The following is a 23293-nucleotide window of genomic DNA, read 5'->3' as shown; positions in this document are numbered from 1 at the left end:
TGTTCTCTATCCCTCAGTGGAAACTTCAGGATTTAATGTTAAGCATTTTTCAGTTAGTGCTGTGACTCAGTGCTTCTCTTGCAGTTTTAAATTTATGTTTACAGTGGATATTTGTGATATTATGGCTGAAATTAAAAGGTAAGAAATGAAGAAATTGTCACCTAACCAAAATGTCACGAGGCCCATTTTTCCTCTCTAATTAGGCAAAAAGCCGCTAGATAGCTTACTGTGCTGTTATGCTCCAAATGTGCTCCCAAAGCAGAGTTTCTCCAGCATTACTTTTCCCCCCCGTGTTTAAAGGAACAGCTTTTCTTGCTGCTGTGATTTCATCAGTGAAACTCGGAGGAGCGTCTGGCTTAAAAAAAATCTTGCAGCCTGGGGCCTTGGAATCAAAGCTAAATTTGGGCTGTTCAGCACTTCCTAGTTCAGTGGATTTGTGAATAATCTGCCATGAAGGCTTGTACCATTTGCCTGGCTTGTGAAGGCCCTGTCCTTCTCGCGGCGCTCGTCACAATGAGCGCGGTGCTGGGGAGCAGAGGCTGCGCCACCCCTGTGCGTGGATCTGCTCCCTGCCCACGTCCCTGTGCCAACGGGGGTGCTGTGAGGCTGGCTTTGAGAGGCTCTGCCCACAGATGGGCCGTGGTGGGGCCCTGCCGTGTGACAAACAGCCTGGTGGAGCCCTGCGATGACAGCAGCCCTGGCCAGCCAGCGTGGTGGCACCGCGGCGAGGTGACGCACACCTGCCCCTGGCCATGCAGCTGCCACACAGCCCACGGAAACCAGCCCTGGGTGGTGTCCTCCTGCATCCCAAATGTAAACTCTGCGTGCTGGGAAGCACCCCAAGTGCTGCCAAGGTGCTGAAGGAAAGGGACATTTAAATACCTTGTCTGGAATATTGCTTTGTAGGGTGGGGCTTGGCTGCCCCACACTGTGGTGGCCCTGTGGAGCTTTGTCCAAAGTGGGCTGCTCTCACTCCCATCCTTCCTCTGCAAGACTTTCCTGACAGCAAGATGTGTGCTTAGTGTAAAACCTGATCTCCTAGCTTAGCAAAATGGTCTGTTTTCCTAGGCTTACACTTGAAAGAACACTTCTAAAAAAAAGAAGGTTTAAATAAAAAGGTTTGGGAAACACTACAAGAGTGAAATCAAAATCAAAACCAGAATCTTTCACAAAGTATCTCCACTGGTAAATAATAATTTATAGAGCTTGGATATAAAGTATGTTCTCTTTATGTAACTATGTTTTCAAATGCAGTCAGCAGGTAATTACTGTGCTAACAAATTTTGCAGGACTTTTGTGATATGGTTCTTTTTTCCTTACCTAATTTTTGGTTTGGTATTCCCTTGTTAATGGGCTAGAGTTCTTGCAAATTTCAGCTACCGAAGGATGTTTTTAGGCAAGCTAATTTACCCCCTGAAGGGAGTGAGGGAAGGAATTTCATCTCTTAGCTTGCTTTCTCCCTGAGAGTAACTTCCCAGCCACTCTGGGCTTCACTCCCAGACTCCCTTCAGTTCTGTCCTCAAGGGATGTTTGTCCTCGAGGCTCTTCAATTCAGTCAGCTAACATATGTTAAAGTAATCGTGAAGGCAAGACAGCTTGGTTTTGATTCATGTTAGCGTCTCTTGTTCATCCCTAGACTAAATACAAAAGTTGATTTTATCTTGTTAACCTGAGTTAACAAGAGTTAACAAGTTTGCCATTGCTTGTATTTAACTCTCAGTGAGCTTTTTAAAGGTGAGAATTAATCTTTTATCTAATATCAGTATCTGTCCTCCTGAAGGAGTTGTAATAACTTCTTTCCTGCTTCTTTCCTTTCAGAGGAGAGTGCAGCTCTCTTCATCAAAAGTTTGGTCAGAGGGCTTTTATTTCTTTAGCTGATTTCCTCTTCTGCCCTGGAATATTGTTCCAGGACTGCCATTTAGAGGGAGGGAGAAGATAGTGGGGCAGATCTAACCTACAGCATGGAATTTTAGGCCAAGAAAATCTTCAGGTTGGTAGTTGAGACTATAGTGGGCTGTGCCAGCAGATGGGCATGGTGTCTGAGTGGTAACCACCACTCTGTTCTCATAATCTTAGCCTGGAGATAAGGGGGTTTTGGAATGTTTTTATGTTGACTTGGGATAATGGACTCTTTCACACGTGCAGCTTTGCAAACAAGAGCAGATTGGTAAATAGGCAGTGTTAGGTGTCTAGTGTAAGTTAATGAAGTGAGTAATACCAATATTTAAATTGTAATTTTCTTAAACGGCTGTTTTGCTCAAATTATGGATTTGGAAAAGCAATCTAGACTGAGCTGAAAACATTTTTCATAGCTTTTAATGCTTTCATAAAATATTTCCTTTAATATTTGAAAGGACAGTAGATGTTGTACCTTAACTTTTAGTTTTAATTTTGTAAGAGAAAGAGGAGTCAAGTTAATTTGCCTTCCATACTCTCAGCACAAATTCCATTCCTGTCCGGGTAATACTTGGTTTAACCTTGAGTTTTGGCTGCTTTTAGTGTAGGATATTGCTCGAGGAAACACTAAGCAGTCCATCTGCAAAGTGATCCTCAGCTAATGCTGAATGCCATAAGTTTTTTGTTAAATTAAGCTTGTGGGTTTCTACATGTATTGGGAGCAAGCTGGTTTTTTGGCTGGCCTGCTTTCTCCGTGCTCTGAGTGCTGTAGGTAGGCTTTGGAATTGCTTGGCTGTTGGGATTTGGGTGGTGCTCTGCTAAAGCCAAGAACTACCATAGCCATTCCTTTAAATTCCCATTGCAGGCGCTTACAAAACAGGTTCCCAAAAACAAGTTGTGTCCCCCTCAGTGCTTGCATGCAAGTCACTCTAACTTATAAATAGAACTGCCCTGATAGACAGAACCTGGCCCACCCTCCTGTCCTCTTATGCGAGTTATTTTGATTTAAAAATAGAACTGTCCTAGAACTGATACGGATCGAGGAGGTTGGCAAAGTTCACTTGTAGACACTGCTGGGATTAAGCAGCGAGTTACAGGGAGCAGTGTGTGTGCCCTCATCACTAATCAAAACATTTCTAAGCTCAGGAGCATGAGCTTCACTTCTCCAAGCTGCTGTGTGTTTTCTTGGGGTTAGATTAGGTTAGATTTCTGCATGTGATTCCTTTGCTGTAGCTTACCAAATCACACAAAACACACCAAAACGTGTGCAACTCCACAAAGAAGGAAATGTTGTGAATGTTGGAAATATGGAAATGCTTCTGTGGGCAAGGCTTACCTAGACAGGAGATAGGAGCTGTAATTTGTAATTTATTGGACTGCTGCTTTGATCATAGCATTACTGCAGTGTCTTTAAGCATATGTTCTGTCTGAATGCCAATGCTTCCTTAGCATATTTTAAGGTAATTCTGCCCTGGTATTTGCTCTTAGTTTTGTTTTTTTTCCTTTAAGCTAACTTCTAAAACTTTAAATTTTCCTTGTCTTCTGTTGTTTGTTAAAAATGCAGAGTATTTTTAAGTTTAGGTTTTTTTGCTTGTGACACACTTTAATGTGCATCAGAGACTTCTGAAAATCTTAATTTTTCCAGGCAGTCTTGTTTGGCATTTCTTCTTCCATTTCAGTTGCCTTAGGCATCTAAATGCACAGAGTTACACTGAGCATGCCAAGAGCCTAGGGATAGAAGAAGGATAATCTGAATAATTTCCATAGTGCAATTTAGAGACGGACTGATGTCAGCAGTCACTTGATAGTAGTTTTACTATCAAAGTTAATTGGTGGCTCTGCAGAGGAATAAAGTTGAAAGGCATGATTTGAAGAAGGAAAAATAATTTATTCTTTTTTTTCCCCTTCTTAAAGTCTTTCCTAAGAAATCTGTTGTGTGTTTCTAATAAGTAGTCTAGCATCTAGTACTTAGCTGCCTCTTCTGTCTCCTTACCTAGAGTATAAGAGCTTGACAAATTTTTTGAGGTAAGGAGCAAATGAAAAACAAGACCTCATAAAAGTGTCTAAATGTTGACAGATGAATGATTTTTTCAAGTGGTAGAAGAGAGATTCATTACATTTCTTTTCAGCAGGGTTGCTATGGTTAGCTGAGCAATATGGGAGGAGAGGAGTGTGAGAGCTTTTCCTACCTCTCTGAGCATCTTGTGACTATAAAATTCTTCATTTGCTTATCTAGATTTTTCCTTCACATTCTAAATATACCATTTCTCGGGAGATTACTCATTTTTGTTAAAATGGGAGAGAAAACATGAAAAATTAAAGGGGTTCTGAAGTAGGGCACTGATAATTCAATATCTTCAGTGCTACCTGAGTTAAGATCAGGATGTAATGTGCAAAAAAAAAACTCCTAAAAAACAGTTTCCACCTCATGGGCTGGACTTGGAGGCACCCATTGGAATAACCAAAGTTCAGTGTGATATTCCTCCATTGGCTGCCTGAGATCAGGGAATGGTCTAAATGTGTCAGCAGCTAACAGCCAACAAGTTGCTCTGGGAAGAGGCTGATTTTCCTTTTTTTATTCCTGAAGAAGCATGGCTGTTTATAACATTTTAATTTAAAAAGTAATACAAAATTGCTTTCCATGCATAAAATTAGCTAAGCATGGCACAAATTAGAGGCTTTCTTCTAGCTAGCTAGTATAAGGGATCCAACCCTGAACTTACTTTTAAGAGCACACAGTTAATTGTACTTGAACTCTACCTATATGGACTTAATTCAGAAAACAATGTGTTGTCCGGGTAGATGCACACATCGTAGAAAATTGTCTTGAAGGCAGGAGGTTTGCTTTGTATGTGCATTAAGGATGGGATGTTATTTTGGTTGTTTAAGCATTGTTTTACCCACTGTTAACCAGCAGAGAGCAGTTTAGTTTGTAACATAACCTATAGAAAAAGTGAAATTGGTGAAGGCTGGGGATGCTTTTTCGTTCTCTGAGATGGCCATTAAAAACAAACTGCCTGTGAAAATGTAATTCCTGTGCATTATTGACAGTGTTTGTGTTTTGTACCAAAATATTGTCTGTAAGTATGAATTCCATTGTGTGTCAGTAACTTGAACGAAGATCCAAGGTTAATTTTGGGTAGTGTTTTGGCAGTGTTTATTTAAACTGTGCACTGTATGAGGTGCAGTTCCTCGGAATACCAGCCTTGCCAGGCTGATGTGGGGAATCAAATGCCCGGTTTGCAGCCCCAGGGTCAGGTGGTGCCAGTTTGTTTCCAGCCCATGGAGACGGCGAGCACGGGGACTTGTTGCCAGCACAGGGAAAACAGCCTCCATCTGATGGTGCTGTTGTGGTGGCTCGCTGAAATTCTCTTGTAGGGAATGATCCAAGGAGAAAGCTTTCAGGCAAATAGCATCATGAATCAGTGCATTACATCTTCTTCTTTTCTTAGTCTGTGGTACGCACGCTGTTTGTCGTGAGTGAAATGCTGCTGAAAGGAGGGTGAAGGGCGAGAAGATCTGGAAGAGGCAAGGCAGGAGGATCCTGATATGAACCTCAGCCACCCCCAAAATGCATGTATTAATTGGTCCCTGCCTGTTCAAGGAAAACCTCAACATGCAAACAAATAGAAAGCCAAACATCACCCCCACCCCCTAACCCCCCAGCAAAACAACAACACAGCAAACCCTCTCATTGTCGCTTCTGTCAACAGCCCCTGGTGTGACTGATTTCACCCCAGAAATGGGCACATGAGCGTTTTGCAGTACGAGCACAGAGGATGGGGCTGTTGCAGGGTGTGTGGTACCTGTTCCACCCTCTCACCTCGCCTGGAGGGGATCCTGAGGGGCACTGCAGGGATGTGTGGCTGTGCCTCAAGAGGTGCACAGCCTGAAATGTGGGGATGACATCATTCAGACGTGTTGGATGGCTGCTGTCATGGCTGTTGGTAACCTGTGGGCTGCGTCTCATGTGTCTTAATGGGCACGGAGGGGAGAGAATTGCTGCTCCGAATCTCTGGCCTCTCCTGCGCTATTTATTTATTTATTTATTTTTCCATGAGACTTGCAGGGAAGTAGCCGAAGCATTCAGCGGAGTAGGTGGCAGCATGTGGAAACATGATCTGTGACTTGCCCGTGGTGCACACATACATGAGGCACGTAACACTTGTGTGAGGGAGGGAGAAGGGAGGGCGAGCTGCCTGTGCAGGGACCCTGCGAATGCTGTCACAGGAACAGGCGAACCAGGGAGGAGCGAGCTCGCACAGGCAGCCAGAGTTGTAAACGTGTGTTTTGCTGAAACGCCGTCGCTGCTGCTTTTATGAGATGAATAATTAATATCGCAAAGCTTATTGTTCAGAGTGGCAATTTTCGGGTCCTTTTGGACGGGCATCTAGAGCTGTTGGAAACGCAAACATCTCATCTAGCAATTTCTTCGGCAGCGCGTTGTGCCTTTTATTGTTCGAATCTGCCTGGGAGTGGCTTTAAGATCCAGTAACCTGATCTTTTATCACTCTTGGAGGCTTCCTTTTCTGGTGCGCCCTGATGCATTCAACACATGTCGGCATTGTAGGCGAGCGGCAGCCGGAGCGGTCGGGGCTGGCTCTCCGTGCCGGCGAGGGCAGGAGAATCACCCTGGGCTGAGGCAGAGGGAGGGAGCCCCGCTGGAGCCGAGCGCTGCCCGCCTCACCAGCGCCCTTCCAGGGCCAGGGGAAACCCGGGCGAGATCTTCTCTCGGGGCTAAGGACTGCCTGAGGACGGCAGAGGAGAGCGCCTTCGCTTTCGGACTGATGTGAGAGCAGCCGTGCCGCGCAGAGCGATTCCCGGCGGAGCAGGGGCTTGCCTGCCTTTCGGGCAGCTATTCCGTGACTGCTCGCTCTGAGAGGCGTCAGCAGATGGACTTTGGCTTCGGCGCCGCCAATACTTGAGTGGCTTTGCATGTTGGAATACAAGCAGTGATCTCTTTTATTCCCCCTTTCCCCCCCTGTACATTCACCTGCTGAAAAAATGAGTGAGGAAGCAAAGGAGAAAAATACTAAGCCAGCTCACAGGAAAAAGAAAGGAAAAAAGGTAACTCCCTGTACAGACAGGCTGCTGTGATTGTGTTTTTTGACTCGTTTTGTGTTCGACCTATTTGCTTCTGGGTGTGGAGTGGCTTTGGTTTGATAATTTGTTTTGAATAAGGATGGTGGTAGAATCAGGATGGTTCTGTTTGTGCTAGATGCTGATGGGTGTGTTCTTTGCTGGAATCAGTATTACCATTGCAACTCAGTTGTTTTGCATTATTTTAGTATTCCTGGCTTTAAATATATGTTAGTTACAGAATTTCAATATGATTATAGTTTTCACAGTGTATTCCAAACACAGGATTACAAATAAACAGGTATCTGAACGAAGCCTTTTTCAAAGGAGAGACTGATAATCAACATGTGCTCATGTAAATGAATATTCTGGACATGGCTAAGAAAAACAAGTTTACAAAAAGCATTAATCTTATAGAAGCTGTTTTTCATGTTTTTTGCTGTGTGTCACTTTGATTAATCTTATATATTTTTGGGGCTTGAAAATATTGTGGTCAATTAAATTCTGGAATAAGATTCCAGTTTCAGTGAGACTGATTTCTCTTATGGCGTAAGCCTTTTGCCTGAAACTGTGCTTAAGAGACAAATTTGATGATTACCTTCTATGTTGCATTTTTTTTTGTTTTCCTGATACCCATGTAATTTCTACCTCCCACTTGGAAATGGATGATTTTCATGTGTTTATACTCAAAAAACAGATGGCTAAATCTAGGAAGTACACTTCTTCAGCTTTTTCTAACTTGTTTTAAATATTAACTTGCTATCTTAATTTATAATGTGAATTCCCTTGACTGCTGTAGAAAAAGACATCTGAAAGGTTTATCATTGTTGCAGAGAATATATTCAGACTCCCACCCTTTATTTTCTGAGCATGTGTTTGCCTTCCTACCATGTGAAAGTGTATGACAGCCTCATAGTTAATCCATTTCCTTGGTGAAGTATTCAGTAGAGATTGTTGAAAAAGCAAATTAAACCATATTGGCCCTTCTATTCTCCCAGAATTGCAAAGAGCAGCTTTGGAAGGAGGCATGGAAAGATATAATTGAAATCACTTTTGATGGTAAATTAGGATACCTTCCTGACATATGTTTCTGTCAGGGATGATAGGTTGCCTCAGGACTAGGAGGTGCATTTACACCTAAATTCTGGGGTGGTTTTAGAGGTTTGACTGTTAATATTTTACCATGTTATCGAAATTGTTAATATTTTACCCTGTGATAGAAATTGCTTTTATGGTGTCCAACAATGTAGTTACAGTTTTATAGCACATGCCAGCTTCTATGGCTGAAGCTCCTACAGATGATCCGTGTATTCTGGAGGACCAACCCAACTGCCAACAAGACAGAGCAGCCCAGGGGGTTTAGGATTAAGCAAACTTTGGGATCTGACCTGCTGTTCGTGGCTGGTTTGCTTGTGTTGTCACCTAGAAGAGGTGATGCTTCTGTGGCACAGCTGCCCTGCCCAAATCCCCCCTCTGGTGACTGGAGTGGTGTCACTGGTCTCTGGGGGGTGGCTGGAGGAAGCGAGGGGACAGGTTTACATTTGTGAGCTCCTGTGTGAGCCAAGGATGCAGCCCCAGTGCTCCGTGTCCTGTGAGGTGATGGAAGGGCTGCCCTTGGTGCCTCGAGCCCTCGCCGCACGAGCTGCGGCCGCGCCAGGGTGTGAAAGCCCTCTGCCTTTCAGCGTGGGGTGCCTGCAGCTGCTCAAACCCGCAGCAGGCCATGGCCCCCTCCTCAGTCTGGTGCTTCCTTCGTGCAGCTGGAATCCTGGAGGCAGCTGGGACGTGCTGTGTTGGGCTGGAGCGCGTCTCTCGTGGCTAGTTGCATGTTAAGGCTCCTTCCATGTCAGTGTTAGACATGGGCTTGACCCAGGATGGCCTGGTGGGAAGGGAACTACTCTGTTTTAAACAGGCAGCAATCATTTATCCTTCTTTTCGCAGCGTGTTTGGGGGAAGGTTTTAAATTTATTGTTTTGATTCAGAAGATGAGTCCCTGAATGGCCAGTGACGGTGTACTTGAAGAGCATTGCTGAGATAACCAAGAGGAGTTAGATAAACAAATGGTGTTTGGCTGTGAACCCATGAACCAGGTGAAAACTTAACTGGGTCTGTGGTTCCAGAGAGTTATGCCACCTGTCCATCCTAAAGAAGGCCTCCTGAAATGGGTATTTCCTGCCTTCCTGTTCTCTTTAGACACTTCCTTTCCTGGCAGCTGTGCTTTCTCCATATTTAGCCTTTCCCTTGCCTTCTGTCTCGTTTATCTCTAGAGTTGAGTGGTGGCAAGTCTTCCTTCTGCTCTTTGACTGCTGTTCGTATCCCATTCCCGCTTCATCCACTCTTGGTTTTCCTGTTCTTGCACAATTTCTGAAATAAATATGCAGCAGGGGCAGCAAGGGGAAGGTCACACCATTTGCTGCAGGGAAAACGCAAGCAGCAGTGTGTGTTCAGGTCCTCCAGAGCTGTGTGATTAGGTTGCACCTCAAAAATTAGCCTTCACCTGAAAAACAGGGTCTCACTTGTGAGCATAAAGACATGCAGTAGCTCTGCATTTAGAACAGATTGGCCCAAGGAATAGATTTTTCAGCAAGTATGCTGAAAAAAAAAAGCGTGGTGGGGAGGATAAAGATAAGAAACCACCCAGGAGGTGTCACTGAGATTTGTTATGAAGGATGGACAATTTAGATGAAAGCAGAACAACGCTTTGTTTTAGCACTATGGTATTCAGTGGGGATACAGCTTTCAAAGGATGATGAAAGTATCACATCAATATTTATTGCTGAGGCTACACTAGGCAGGATTAGCTCTGATGGAATAGGAAGCCTAATTAGTTCCTCTGCTTCATCCTTCAGGGTTCCTCCCTACCAGCAGCCTGTGCCTCTTGTGCCTGAGCTTCGGTTGTCCTGCAATTTCCAGCCACACTTTTTCAGTGTCAGTGTTTTGGAACAGCCAAGTTGAATCCCCAGGTGTTGTGGAGGGGCTTTATCCTGGATGTTTGTGTCATCACTTTCCAGTAAATTTTGGAATCTCATTTATAGGACAGCGCTGAAGTCAGCTGTCATCAGAGATGTGAGATGTGCTTTGCCTTTTAACAAAAGAGTATTCTTTCCTCTTCCCCTTCAAACTGCAAGAATGAAATTAGCCATGAAAATTCCTTGATCCTCTGAAGCTTTAGAAGATAATCAGAAGTGTAGGAATTAAAAAACAAAATTAGACCAGCTCAAAACTTCTGTAGTATTTTTTTCCACTTCATTTCATGGTTATTTGCTGGGCATCAGTCACTTCTCAGAAGTGGGAAATTTCACATTAAACTCTTGTACCAGGAGCTTTGCTGAAAATGCATATTTTTTGTTTTGAGGAATCTTTTGTTTCCCCTTCTTCCTCTGCCTCCTCCAAGATCTTTAGTAAACCTGCACAATTACTGTTGCTGATGTCTCTCAGTGTACGTATTGCATAAATCAGTGATGGAAACTCCTAAGAAAAATGTGTAAATAGAGTTTCTTCTTAAAAGTACACAGGAGAGAGCTCATGCTGACCTCTTAAGGTCATTCTAATCTGTTTATTAATTCACCTGCCTTGCTTAATTGATCACTGTAGCATGATTTCAGCATTGTGCTCCATTGCTTTCTATCAAACTTGAATGCCTTGTGCAGGGAAGAGCCAGCTGTTTATGCAGCAGGTGAAAAATCAGTGCTTGGGGTCAGGCTGCTTGGGGCAGCCAGCATTGTTTTTTGGACTAACAGGCAGTTTAGCTCAATCCACTTTTCTGGAGCCAACGCCCTGGGCTCGCTGCACTGGGAACACACTTTGCAGTCTCTGCCAGGGACATTCGCTCTGTCGTGGCTCCAAGGTTTGACTCAGCAGCATTAGTGGCAGTCTCCAGAGGGGACTCTTCCGTTGTGGCACACTGCTGAAAGTCTGGTCAGCACTGAGAAATTTCAAGGGGCAGAGACTTCGATTTGTGTGGGGACAGGTGCTGAGAGATGAGAGGCTCCTGGGTGTGATGAGCTGTTCCCCACTGCAAGATCAGTACTGGTCTGGAAGGAGAGCTGTCCGTGGCTCTGGTGGAGCTGGAGCAGGTCCTTTACAAGCAAGGCCTGTCTCTCCTGAAAGAGCAGCTCTGATTTCAGTGGAGCCGATATCAGGAGGCTTGATCTCTTGGCATTTCATTGTTACTTGGTCAAATGATTCCTCTCTGTGTGTATGCATCTTCTGGTGCTCGTAATTCAGCACCTGTGAGCACCAGCTTTTGTCATGATGAGATGAGAGCTCCTGCTCTGAGATTTGTGGTGGTGTTGCACCTCTTTCCAAGCTGCCTTTTACCCCCAGGTTTACCAATGTGTTTGCTTCAGTTCCCATGCACGTTATTGTTTTTGGGGGAGAGCGTTCGCTGCTGTTTGCTCCCACGGGAGAAGAGCTCATTGCTAATGGTAAAGCAAATGCTCATGGTAGACTTTTCTGAAGAGTTTTGTAGCTTTTAATTTATTCATAAAATTATTATGTGGAGTGTAAATTGATTTCTAAATTTGGGTTTTTCCTGACAAGCTGAGAAATTAAAATCTGCTTAGATTTGTGAAACAAGATGCAATTAGACTCTATAAGGAAACCATATCTATTCTTGTCTTGGTAAATAAAGTTTGTACTATGTTGTTAATTTCAAGTTTCTGTGGATGAGAAATGGTTCTTATAGATTTAAATTTAATTATACGGTGATAGTCTTAATCCTTAGTATGTCAATACATCCTATGCTGAAAATTGAATTTGGTGCATGATAAATAGGTTTGGGTTGGCCTTGCTTGCAAATTTCTATTTGTTCAGCTTTAGCATCCATTTTATTGATGTTATAGATTTTTAACCTCACATTTTCAGCAGATATATTAAAGAGGAAACAAAGAGACCCTGGAACTTCTAGAAGATACTCCTCATTTGCATATCCAAATAGTAAATGCCCAGGAAGAGTGGAATGGGGTGGTTTTCAATCATTGTGACTATTCTTAAACCTAGTTGTTTTCTGAAACTTTAGCATTTAAAAAAGTTTTCCCCAGATTCAAACACATTTACATTTTCTTGCCATCTCAGTTTTCTGAACTGACACAGAAAAATTAAAATGTATTGATTCCTGTCACTCTGACTGAAGTCACTTTGGTACATGTGATATCTTAGTCTTTTATCATACTGGAACAAAAGAAAGCGTATGGAATGGGAAGGTACAAATCTTCCTATTTTGAAAGTACCCATTTCAAATGTCCCTTTTCCCTGGAGAAAATACTCACATTAACATTATTCAGCTTTGGTAGTATTAGTCAGCAGCTCCTGGCCCTTGGGCATGTATGGTTCAGAAATTGTAGGGAGAGGTTGTTACAGTCTATATGAAATGAAACAGCATGGTGTGTTATGTTACTCATGTTTTTAACATAATTCTCTCTGGGTAAGTGACACAACTTGTAACTTGAGTGACAGTCCTTCCTTCTTGCTGCTCAATTACCACTCCTGCTGAAAAAACAATGGTTTTTTTTAACATTCTTTTTTTTTTTTTTTAACAGAGGAATCTTGCAGTTTGCAAGAGAATATGAAACCTGAGTTAGATTACTGGATCGTGTGACACAAGTTCATCCTACAGATTTGAACTTCTCCCAGAAAATTCATGTGTGAACAGTTCTTGTCTTTCTGATGGATAGGTCTAAGAAGTTGAAGCATAACTGTGGGAAAGTGCTTTGGTTGATTTATTTTTTTCTCCTCTTTGCCACAAGAGGGGCAGAATTTGGTGATCTCCCCCTTGTTTCAATGAGCCACTTTGAGCTGCTGCAGGACCACGTCCTTCCTCGTGCTGCCTTCTTTCTGACAGTCGGGCTGTCTTCTCCCTTTTTGTTTTTAAATTTCTCTTTCAGCGTGTCCTCACTGGGTTTCTGAGCTATTCCTTCCCTTGAATGACCCTGTCAGTGCATGTCCACCATCAGGAAGGTGATGGCCTCGAGTCCAGCTGTGGGTTGAACCTTCTGTTTTCTCAGCACTTCCCTCATGTTGCATTGCCCCTTTATAGAGGGTTTTCCCTCTCCAGAAGGGAGCCTGTGTGTTTCACACACTCTGTCAGGACTGGCAGAGGGTGTGAAACACAGGACTGAGGTCCCATGAGCAGTCCCTTTCCCTGGTGGTGCAGGATGGCAGAGCAGGAGTGCAGTGGGAAGTGTTCCAGCATGACTTGGTTGGTTGCTGGAGGGCTTCCAGTGTCTCCTGCTCCATAAGCTGGGCACTTAGTGTCCAGGCCAGGTTGTCTCCTTTGCAGTAAATTGTTTTAAGTACAATTAGGTTACAATTAGATTTGATTACTGAAAGTGGGTTTGGGCTGCAAGAGGCACGGTGGATCAGCTCCAGCTCCATCCTGCAGTTCTGCAGTCATCAGTGCGACAGGGACCAATAGCAAAGTTTTTGTAACAGCCTTTATTAAACCCCTCTGTAAACTTCAACTTAGTTTGGGTCATATGGAGACCTTTAGAACCTTAGTGGTCTCTGTTCTGTCTCCTTTTTCCAAACCCCTGCATCTGTGACTGATGCAGCCACAGAATTCAGCAGGTCTCAGTGATAGTGCCTAGGTAGGTCTGGTAGGTGTTGAGGTGCTTATCACAGTTATGTAATGGTTGTCACTTGAGCTAAAAATACTTTCATCAATCTGTCAATCACAGATTGAGAAAACTAACTACATCTGGGCATCCCCCTTTGAATTCCTAACAAAAGCCTGTATATCTGCATAACCCTGACTGAGCATGGGCTTGTTCCTCAGCCTCCTCACCTCGTTTCCAGCTTCTTGTGGAGGTGGTGTTGGAACCTGCAGCTTTCCTTCACCTCTGGCTGACTCCAGGTAGAGTAGGGGATGGTGCTGTGCTGAGCTCTGGGGTGTAGAGAGCCAACACCCTGCTAGGAGGGAGCTGCTTCTGTCCCTTCCTTCTGTTGAAAACAGCAAGGTAGCTTAGCAGGGAAGAGGTAATTACAGAAGTAGGCAATTAAGGAGTTTAAGCTGAAAAAGTAGATGTTGCTGAGGGTCCCTATTAACTTCACATTCTGAAAACAGGATGCCGTGCCTGGCAGTTGGATCTTTCCCTTGTCAGAAAGGTTCACCTTCAGGATTTAAATCCTAATGCTCTACAAAAACATTTTATTAAATTGGTGTTAGGTGCTTATTTCAAGTGATGAAGCTTTTTGGTATCTGATCAAGCCAATAATGTAATGAATTCTCATTGATCACTCTTGTAAGGACCTCAGACTTGAAGTTTGGAGGATGTGTAACAGTAACTAATTTTTACAGAAACAGTAATTGCCACTATGTCTCCCAGTTATTTTGTCACTTTCTAGTGGAGGTGCAGGTTGTTGCATTCCATTGGCTGCCAGGTGCTGCCTCAGTTAATTGAAGGTATTTTCTGGATAAATGGCAACAGGCATGAACTTTGCTATCCTTTCTTTCCCATACCAGCACTGGGCAAACTTGGCATTTTTCCCTTAGCATGAGGAATTAATTGGCTAGGTAGGGTAAAACACATGTATATTTCATTTAGCATTTCTTTGTGATGTAAGACACTCCATGTTTTACTATGCCTAAATTAAATGCATAGCTAAGTATGTTTAAGACACTTAAGGTGTTACCATCAGAGACTTATTTCAGGTTTTTGCTCAGATTCTGTATGCTGGGAATTCTCTATGGTGCATTAGCAATTTTAAAAAGTACCTGAATAATTTTTTTAAAGCATCTTTCATTGACAAAGAGAATAATATAAAGAGATTTGGTTCTTCATAATTAAATCTGTTTTCATGGCTTTGTTTAAAACTGCTGCTTGATGGGAATAATGCCTTTTAGGGTAATAATGGCTATATAACCATTATGTATTACTGAGGTGTGTGTAGTCTTCTTCTAGTTGGATGTAAGTTTATATTTGTGTCAAACAGATCACTGCAAGCTGTGTTCTTCCTGCTTTTGGGTGTGTCATTTGTGAAATAATCTGTAGTGAACAATTTTATAAATTTTGGTCTTAATGAAATTACATGAAACCCAAAAGGTAAAAAGAACACCAACAGTATGGTTTAGTTGAACTGCCTGATATTTGTGTTATGTTTTTAAGTCATTCCTTAGCCAAGGAGTGGCTGATGCTTTTTTAAGCAAGGTCCCATCAGTAATTTCTGTCAGTCAGTTTCTAAACTAGAAAGCAAGAATCTTTCTGAAAAGCTCTTGAACATGTTGATAAGACCCTTTTAATCTGCGTGGTTCTAGCGTGCTGGGAGTTGCTAATTATCTTGGAATTTGTGTCAGAGGGGTGAATGGGAGAATCTGGGAAATGAGGGAGGTGGTGGAAGTGGAAGCAGAAGGTCCATCCGTGGTGGCATTTCCTGGGGCAGCAGCAGGGAGAGGACACTCACCCTCCTGTGCTCATTTCCAGCCTTTTCCTTTGGCTGGGTGGTGCCTCCTGAGAGATACAGATGAACTGGCCTTGCAGCCTGTGAGAATAAATGGGGTTTGCTAAAGCACTCCAAACCAGGAGCTGCTCTATGTGATGGGGATGAAATTCATCCTGGTGGAGATGGCTCTCTCCAGGCAAAATCTCAGCCAGGTGTGCAGGATGTGAATGAGCCCTTGGGATGCGCAGGTACTCTCCTCAGATGGGGTTAATGCTGTGCAGATGATGCAGAGGGCTCTCCCCTTTTCCCTGCTCCCCTAAACAGACCTGTAATTTCATTTACTTAATTACTGTTGTGTGTGTTTGCTTGGGAGGCAGTATCACTGCTAATTAGTAATTAATATTGGTAGAACGCCAGCGTGGCGTTAACACAGGGGAAAGCCTTAGCTAATGGAGTGATGTCACCTGGAACAGTTTTCCAGCTGAAAATTTGTTATCAAAGATGGTCTGTGTAATTCTGGCAGCTGGTTCCACTCACATTCTATTGACTCTGAAGGACACATCCCAGAGAGAGGTTTTATTTAACACTCCTTTTATTTTAGAAAACCAGAATGTGAGGATGTCAGTCCACTCTAAACCACGGTGAGGTTCAGCTATTTCAGTCATTCAGGCACCACAAATTTAAGCCTGTTTGGTACAGAGTGGTTTCTCAATCACTTTCCTTGTCTAAATTCATTTTCAAACAAGTTTCATTTACAGCATTTCTTGCTCTTCGTGTGTGTTCATTGCATAAATCTTGTGCAGCTCCTTCAAAAGAAGAAATGAACTAAAGAGTACAGGTGACAATGGAATCATTTAACCTGTTTGCTTTTATTACTACCAATCCTGCCCTGTGTCTCTTGTTAGAGCTCCTTCCACACCAGTCACATGCAAAGTCCTGGCATTCCTTGCCACTTGGTAAGAAACAAATTTCTGTCATTAGGAACATCAGCTGAAATAGTTTTGGAAGGCAAAAATAGGAAAAGGTATTTTTTAGGCAGGTGAAATGCGTAAATAGCTTTGCTTTTGTAGCCTGAAGAGTCATTCTATCATTCATCATTCAGTCCCAGCTATATTTTATTTTAGAATGGATCCCTGGAGCATACAAGGATATTGTTGACCTTTTTTTAAAGAAAGAAGTATTGAGAGCATAAGTGTAATGATAGTTTTAAGTAACAGAAAACAGGCAGGTAATGAGTATAGCGAGGGATCTGAATCAAAGTACAGCTTGAGTTAGGTGATTCAATCCTGCTTATTTTACATGAGAATAAAAGGGTGGTGCTTACAATATTGTAATCACCTACTAGCAAACTCTTTGAGAGAAGAGGTTCCCAAGTAGATACAGCAATCTTGTGTTAAATATGGTTTATAGGGTTTTCACAGTTTTGCTCTCCAAGCAGATTTCAGCAAATTTTTTTTGTATACAGTATGGGACAAATATTCTACAAATGTGAATATTATGAGGGGTTTTAAAAAAGATATAAAATTTTGTTTTGGAGCCTCATAACTGATGCACTAAATTTAGCAACTAAGTAACTCAGTAAATGAAAGTATTTGAAGATCAACTGCTGGCAGTTAAAATAAAGCCAGAGGATGTCTGTTCATCCACAGGTATAGATGAAACTGTCAGGAATATTGAAGCATCGTATTTGCAATAAGGGCTGTAGGTGATGTGTCTGAAAGCTGAACTTTTGAAAGTGAAATAGTGGCCTGAAACATCCTAATTCATGGTGCCCTTAAAGAGAAATTGAAGAGAAAATCCAAGGCAGACTTTCAGAGTAACTCTTAAACAGGAGCATAACTTCTTTTACTGAATTTAGGAGTACAGTTATAGTCAAGAACTGCAACATTTTTTTTTTATCCAGCCCTCAGATGTGCCAGTTTGAGCAGCCACAAAAGTGGTGGTGTGCCCAGATTTGTGCTGAGCCTGGTAACATTACCACATTGTTCGCAACTTAGTATTGCAAAGAATAAAAATCAAGTGAAATATCTGGAAAAATTATCTTTCAGGAGAGAGATTTGACATTTTCTTTAAGACGTTCCAAGCCCCAGGAATAGGAGCCCACAGGTGCTGTGTGAAGACTCTGGAGCAGCCCCAGCTGGGCATTACATGTAGGATGCAGGTCCGTTCTGCATTGCCCTCTAGCGTTGCCTTTAAAACAGAAACCAAAAGAACCCAAAAACCCCCAAATGCAATAAAACTGAAGGGTTATTTGCTTCCACATTCATATTTTCTCTTGCTGCACCAAACCTCTTATTCTTGATGCATGTCTGTTATGTAATGAGCTCAACTGCGTGCCTCTGTTCCCTGTTTGCTTGGATGTAAAGTAGGTATCCGCAACTACAAATATTCTACTTATCATTTCCAGGTATCTTTGTTACAGCCATGGCTTGACTTCCTAATGCAGGGATTTCCTGTCTCTCTCCTTGACTTCTCCTTTTCTTTCTAACACACACACACACACACACGCACGTATTTAGCTGAGAATGGCGTCCTTCCTACTCCTTGTCATGTCTCAGCCTTTTCATTTAGGAAAACCTATAGCTGTGTTAAATGAAAAGATGCCTTTACAATGGAATATTTCACTCTGAGCTGTACAGCCAGCCTTTGATTTCGGTATTCACTCATAATTTTGCTTTTAGGTGTTGGCTGCAGTAAGATCTTGAAAACAAAATTAAGATGTGGCCGCTCATCACTTTGTTTTTCACTTCTCTACGCATACATATGTATTTTAAAGGAAGCTCCATTGTGGCAGAACTGACCCTAATGTCAAATGAAATGCAAAGCAGGCAGGGCCAGTTTGGAGGGGCAGCCCTTTGCAATGACCTTGAGAGGCAGAGAGCTGCAGCATCCCACTGCTCCCTGTACTGGAAACTCTGAGTGAGAAGAAAGTAGCACAGATTCTGCCTAATTTCTGGAGTGGGTGTTTTTATCCTCAGATTGCAGAGCCTGGTATTTACACCTGATTGTAAACCCGGGCTAAGCGTGGCTCATTTTCTGGAAATTACACTTAATGGAAGGAACCTATCTACTTGATACTTGGTAGGTTGCTTCCAGAGCATACCAGCCAACCTCAGTAGCAGTAAGGAAAAGGAGGTTAGCAATCTAGCAAAGTTTGAGTGTGAGGCAGGGAAACTGGCTGCCTTTGAAGAGATCTGCTGCTGTGTTTTTTGGCAGGTCGTGCAGCGCAGGAGGAGCGGTGCTTTCCTGACCTGTGAAGCTGCTGGCCGTGCCTCCAGCTGCTGTTGAGGGCACTGGGGAAAAGGAGGAACAGGCACTGGCCACCTACTACTAGTCCTTGGGTCTTCTGAGGTCTTTGTCACTTATTAAAATGACCAAGAGCAGTTTGGTGGTGGGATGGGGCAGATGGCCAAGAGGCATCTGTTCTTATAGTGCTCCCCTCACTTCTTCTGTTTTGCTTTCTCTTCTTTGGGTCTTGCACATACTTTTAAGTTCTATCATTTGTTTTGTAGTGTACTCCGAAATAGAAGGGGAAATCTGCTTGTAGATAGTGTGGCTAAAGAATGGTCAGCATATCTCTTATAGATTTTTCCTCACTTGTATCTTAGACGCCAATAGATTTCAGATACTGCTGGATGAGCTTGTCAGAGTTTTAAAGTATATATAAAATGTATAGCAAGATTGCTTACAGCAAGCTTAGGAATAAATTTATGTATCACATCCTAGGTCTTCTTCTCACCTTTTAAATTTACTGTGAGCAAACTGAGAAATCAAAATGACAAGGTCACCATTGATCCCCATCTTAGTGGTCCTGAAATAGTGTCCTTTTTTCATTGTGTTCAAGTCTCTGTAGGGCACCCTGAAAAGCCAGCAAATTTCAGCAAACAGCAGGAGTATGTTGAGTTACTAAAGTCAGCATTACTTTTGTAGTCATTTGAGATTTATTTTGGGGTGGTAGACTTTTTTTTTTTCAGTCTTGACAGGAATACTGATTTTTATTGAGCAAAGTTCACAAAACAGGAGTTCATGCTCCTTTCTGAAACAGGAACTAAGCAGGAGCATGGAATTTTTGTTCATTTTTTCAGAAGTCCTAAGTTTGGAAACAAGAAAAAGGATTTATATAGGTGCAAAAAAATACTTTGGGGTGTTTGTACAGTCAGTCTAACGAGGAGTGCTGAAAATATTAGGGGGAAAACCCCATAGTACTTGAACTTAGGCATTTTCCTAATGTTATCCAGAATATAATCTCTTTAATTGCAAATCCACACAATAAACACACAACAACACTTTGCCTGTGAGATTGTAAAATATAGTTTGAGGGCTTTGTCAAATGCAGTTACTGTTCTGTCTTCTGATGTTTGTTACTTGTGCTTGAAGCTATTCCACAGCTGTGAGGGACAGGACTAGTTCTAAAATAGGAAACAAAATGTTAATCTATGCAGGGCTGGATTGTAGTGCAAAATGTCAAAAAAGACTATTAACTACTGCTTAAGATTTGGAACTCTAAAGGGATGACAGTTTAGAGGTCTGATGAAAGAAGGCTATGGAATAATTTTTCTGAAGGTTACCTTAATGCAATGAAGGAAAACATCCAGGTCTGGGCAAAATCCAGCTCTGTAATACAGGTTGTTGAAAGTGAGCACCCAAGTCTTTGTCCCTTGCACCTGCCAGCACATTTCCTGTCAAAGCTCCAGAATTAGCCCAGGAGTAGTCCTGACTTTATTTCACTCCTGTAGCAAGGACTAATACTGACTAGACTTTTTGTCTCAAGCCAGAATTTTCAGAAGGCAAACGAGGAGCAGAGATGAGAGAGCACTCCAGTTCCCAAGTGTTGAGCACTCAGCAGCTTCACTGAAGAGTGGGAGTTGCTTGTCTGTTCAGCAGTTTTAAAATCAGGCTACTTGTTTGGCCCGACTTAGCCTGTGAGGTTTTTTTAAATGCATTACAGCACACTTCTGTGAATGACTATTAACAATGCCATTATGCAATTCCTTGCCATTCATAATGAGAGGCATACTGCAGGGTGCATGCTGAGATAAACCCCACAAATCTAGGGACGGGTTTATAATTAGAGAGGGGGGGGAAGGGGAGAGAAAGTTATTTGGAACATATTTTCGCTTTGTCTTTATTTCTGAAAATGTGTGATATGTCCATCTGGAGCTAAGCAGTATCTGTGCTCAGTCAGTTGGGAAGAGAATGATGGAATGTTCTGACAAATCCTCTCCTCACAGCAGCTTCCATCCCAGGAGTAGCTCTTCCCTCACTTGGTTGTGGCAGTCATACTCTGATGAACTGAATCTAGGACTCTGTTGCAGTTAAGAGCTGGTCATGCACAGGGTAGAGGCTGAAATAATCAGTCACAGTGTTGGCTTGTTTTTACTCTTCAGAAATTTTAGCAATTTTTTTTTAGTATTTCACCACTGTTGCGTGAGGTTTTATAAGTGTTTTACAGTTCATCTCATCACTGAGGTGTGCATTTCACCAGAAAGGAATAGTGCCTCAGAGACTTGGATATTTAGTAGAAAAAGTGTATTTTAAAAAATCTACCCCAAGTATTGCATATCTGGACTGTTCCCTCTTTATAATCATGGTGCTGAATGAATAATGAGATGAAACTGTAGAGAAGAAAACCCAGCTGGTTCTGTGGGCTAATGAGGGGCCAAGAATGCAAGTGCCCACTTCATTTTAGGACTGTTCAGAAGTGAGAGGCTTTTTGTATTATTTTTGTATGTTTCTTAAGTAAATAACTTCCTGATGCTGCATTAGTGCCAACTGCATATGAGTGTGGGGTTTATCCTGGGGGTGATGAGGGCTGTGTTTAGGAGAGTGCAAGTTGAACCTTTGATGCACTGTGGTCTTTACCCCAATATTTAAAGTGATGGCACCTTGTGCTGAGTTAGTTACAGTTGTCAAAGTATAAAAGTGATGCCATGTCAGGAGGTTTGAGATTTTCCATTGCTTTTGAGGCTGAGGTAGTGGAGCAGGATGGACTCTACAGGGCAACTCTGGGCCTTGTGGAGATCCCTTAAGGGCATCATATAGAGAAATCCTGATTTTTTTCCTGGTCAGAATTTCTGTTTCATTACAGCCAATGTGCAGAATAGCCATGTGAAGTGGTACTAGATCATATAGAGAAATCCTGATATTTTTTTTTCCTGGTCAGAATTCCTGTTTCATTACAGCCAATGTGCAGAATAGCCACGTGAAGTGGTACCAGGCCCTCAACCCTTGTGTCTGAGCTAAATCCATGAGGAGATGAAAACAATTGCTAAAGGATTGAGACTGTCTTGAAATTTTATGTAGTCTGATTAATTTTATCCTTGGAAAATGAACACCCTGGTGGGATTTTAAAATAACCTTTGGTTTTTTTCATTAAGTTAATGCATATTAATTCATGTCAGAATTAATCATATCTTGATTCATATTGTGCACTGCTTGGATTTAGTCAGTAAAGCCAAAATTGAAGTGGTCCAAAAAAGAAATGTCATCTTACTCAATATTGTTATTCATTTCTTCTAAGATCAGGTTTCCATATAATGGTAGTATGATGCAAATAAACACATCATTCTTAGTCCTTTATCAAAGGAAAAATGAGTCTTTATCTCTAACCAGGAACATGTCTAGCATATTACACCATCAGGAATAAAAGAAATCCTGAGCTGTTATTCTGTGACTCAGCAGGATGTATAGGCAATCTGTCCTTGTTTTGCTTTCTTGGAAAAAAAAGTCAAAATCAATCATAACACCCCCTCCCAAAAAAACTCAGGGCAAGGATTGGATGAAGTAGGCATCTGGGTTTCAAACTTTGCTTCAGAAGGATATTGTTCATGGAAGTCATGGGATTGTGAGGAAAGTAGAGAAGAGCTGAGTCTTTATCTGCATCTGATTGCATTGTTCCCTGTATGAAAACATTACCAAATCCAAACCTCAGGCAGCTGCCATACTCCCATGGCAGGAATGTGACTGCCATTCCAGCAGGGAAATGAATGCAACATCCTCAGTTCACAGAATGAGCTTAAATTATTATTATCTATAATAGCTTTTAATTTGTGCCACTGAGGCAAAAAGAAAATATGCTTTGGGTAGCATGTATGAAATGTAACCTAAAGTAAAGCATTTTGTGTTTTCTCTTCCAGCTTCAGCGTTTGTTAGTATTTGAGGCTTTTGCTGTTTTGGGGGGTTTTAGGTTTTGTGGGACCTTCACACTTCATCTAAATTGAACAGAAGCTGTTACAAGTCTGTCCTTGCAAAAAATCAATGTTGACGAGAATGTTGTCAGTGACTTGGGGCGGGAACAGAAGGGAAGGGCAAAAAAGGAGATTTGGGGCATCTGCCTCGAAAGTGGGTTATCATCTATACCAGACATGCCGTTGTCTCTCTGTCATCTATATTTATTGCAGTGAAAAGTGGATACATGCTGCTTCCAAACCCAAATTTGCCATTCATTTCCTTTGTACTCGTTCTGAATGGGTATAAACTGTGACCAAACCTACCAGGCACACAAGGGTTGGCATGTCAGTACTGGTGTTTGCTGCCCTGATGATGGGGCTATCGGGAAAAAAGCAGGGGCAAGGTCCTGAGAGGGCACAGCATTTCAAGGCAAGCAGTAATTGTTTGTAAAGTAAAAATATCTGGAAGTTAAAATATATGTGGAGTGGATAGTCAACAATCACTGTAATTTTGCTTCCATTTCCTTTTTATAGTTGTGTTCTGTGGAAATTAATAGGGGCAGTAAAATTCTTTACAACTATTTTGCTGCCGTATTTATGTACCTTCATATCCGAATTGTCTGTTGAAGTTAAAAGGGAATATTCAGCCATGAATAGAGAACAGCCACTCACTGTGTGCTGAGAAACCCGTGCGGTTTCCCTTGCAGCTCTCTGGTTCTCTAAACCCCCAGAAAATTTGCTTGCTGATAGCCAGGACCTCTTATGACTTGTAA

At 42.3% G+C, this 23293-nt stretch overlaps 1 protein-coding gene across 1 annotated transcript in view; it reads left to right on the top strand.

The window, feature by feature from the left end:
• Positions 1-23293, top strand: part of ANK3 (ankyrin 3) — a 335607-nt gene that overhangs the window by 47722 nt on the left and 264592 nt on the right. The gene's annotated exons all lie outside the window — the stretch shown is intronic.

Source organism: Melospiza melodia, chromosome 9, assembly GCF_035770615.1.
Source record: "Melospiza melodia melodia isolate bMelMel2 chromosome 9, bMelMel2.pri, whole genome shotgun sequence".
NCBI classification, from domain to species: Eukaryota; Metazoa; Chordata; class Aves; order Passeriformes; family Passerellidae; genus Melospiza; species Melospiza melodia.
The sequence above is the reverse complement of the archived record's forward strand: the minus strand, read 5'-3'. Positions and strand labels throughout refer to the sequence as shown.